This window comes from Otolemur garnettii, unplaced genomic scaffold (genome assembly GCF_000181295.1).
Source record: "Otolemur garnettii isolate 467f Iridium unplaced genomic scaffold, OtoGar3 scaffold00001, whole genome shotgun sequence".
Classification (NCBI taxonomy): Eukaryota; Metazoa; Chordata; class Mammalia; order Primates; family Galagidae; genus Otolemur; species Otolemur garnettii.
Window position 1 is genome coordinate 54,857,104 of NW_003852396.1, and position 2,272 is coordinate 54,859,375.

Consider the following 2,272-nt stretch of genomic DNA (forward strand, 5'->3'; position numbering starts at 1 on the left):
GCGCCTATGGCTCAAACAGCTAAGGCACCAGCCACATACACTTGAGCTGGAAGGTTCAAATCCAGCCTGGACCCGCCAAACAACAATGATGGCTGCAACCAAAAAGTAGCCAGGCATTGTGGCAGGCGCCTGTGGTCCCAGCTACTGGGGAAGTAGAGGCAGGAGACTCACTTGAGCCCAGGAGTTGGAGGTTGCTGTGAGCTGTGATGCCACAGCACTCTACCCAGGGTGACAGCTTGAGGCTCTGTCTCAAACAAACAAACAAACAAACAAAAAAATACCCCTCTCTTTCCCTCAGCTTCAAGTTCACGTTAAAACATATAAATTCAGTTTGTGGAAAACAATAGAAAAGGTTTCAAAAACCTGACATGAAAAAGAAAATGGAAGAGCTTGAGATGATGGGGAAATGTTTCATCATAACTTTGCCACGTTCTTCTTTCATTCTAAAATAACATGAACTGGTCAAGTTTTTCTTTTTTTTTTTTAAAGACAAAGTCTTTTATTATTATTATTTTATTATTTATTTATTTATTTATTTATTGAGACAGAGTCTCAGTATGTCACCCTCACTCACAGTAGTGTACCAGCTCACAGCAACCTCATACTCTTGGGCTTAAGCGATTCTCTTGCCTCAGCCTCCCAAGTAGCTGGAACCACAGGTGTCGGGGACAACGCCTGATTATTTTCTTGTTGCATTTGTCATTGTTGTTTATTTGGCCCGGGTTGGGTTCGAACCCACCAGCCCCGATGTATGTGGCTGGCGTCATAACCACTTTGCTATAGGCACCAAACCAGGGGTCCTCAGACTTTCTAAACAGGCGGCCAGTTCACTGTCCCTCAGACCGTTGGAGCATCGGACTGCAGGCCTGGGATGAGTCGGCTGCTAAGCAGGACAGGCAGCTGCAGTAAAAGCACCGGGCAGGGCAGATAAATGTCCTAGGAGGGCTGCCTGTGGCCCACGGGCCGTAGTTTGAGGACACCTGCGAGCCAAACTGGTCAAGTTTTTCAACTTTATTTTGGTTATGTTTTTTTCCCCAAAGAATATTTATAATGCACTTACTTTTTAGAATCTACTCTGCTGAGAACTGAAGAGTTTCAGGACTGTCCACGTGTTAAATCACCTGGGGAAGATTTTAAAAACAGAGATTCCACGTTTCCACCTTCACTGGTTCTGTTACTGCGGGTCTTGGATGGGCCCTGAATTCTCAATGCTTAAGAAGTGCCCGATTCTTATGTGGCCTCATTTGCCCAAATTTGTGACTTTTTGCCAGAGGATTGTGCAAGTTTGGACCCTCTGAGAAGTAGACACCAATTTGAGATTGTTCATACAAGAGATTGTAGGGGGAAATGTCTGTGAGGGAAAATGGGGCAGGAGCTGAGAGAGGCTCAAGAGTCATCAGACTGAGACGCAGGTCTGGTCCCAGCAAAGGGAGGGAAGGAAGGAAGAGTCTGGGACTGACGATCAAGGGAGGGGGGTCTTAGATTGCAAAGAAGCTCTATGCAAGTTCTGTAAGGCCAGAACTATTTTCTATCAGAGGAGTCCCATGTCTCTTAGAAACAGGCCTGCCTTAGCTCCTAGGCCATGCTCAGCCACTGGTTGGTACCAGCCGGTAGCAAGTGAGGCCTTGGCACAAATGTGGTGCAAGATTTCATATCAGCATTGTAAGTCAACTGGTTTCCCCATAGTCAGAGATCTGAGAGGTGCTTTACATGGCAGCCACAGGATATGGGGTATGACAAGGAGTCTCTCCCTTCAAGCAGTTTACAGTTCAACGTACAGAATTTAGAAACTTGGGGTTAGAAAGGAACTTAATACTGGTTTAATTACCCATTCTCACATACCTCTAGAGTGAGCATGTTCACACGTCCATGGGTAGGAGAGGCCACCCTGGGCAGTTCTGGCTGTTAGAAAGTTCTCGCTTTCTAACAGATGTGCCAAACTCTTTCTCCTTAGTGGTTTTAAAATCCTCAGAAACAGAAGGAATTTTGGAGATCGTATCTTACCCCCCCTCATTGAATAGTGTGAAATCAGACCCACAGAGGAGAACTAAATTGCCCAAGGCAACGTACCTCATTACAGACAGAACTGGAGCTCATATATAGATCAATTGCTCTTCTCAGTCTACACTTTTTTTTTTCCTGAGACAGAGTCTCACTATGTCTCCCTCGGTAGAGTGCTGTGGCATCACAGCTCACAGCAACTTCAAACTCCTGGGCTTAAGTGATTCTTTTGTCTCAGCCTCCCAAGTAGCTGGGACTACAGGTGCCCACA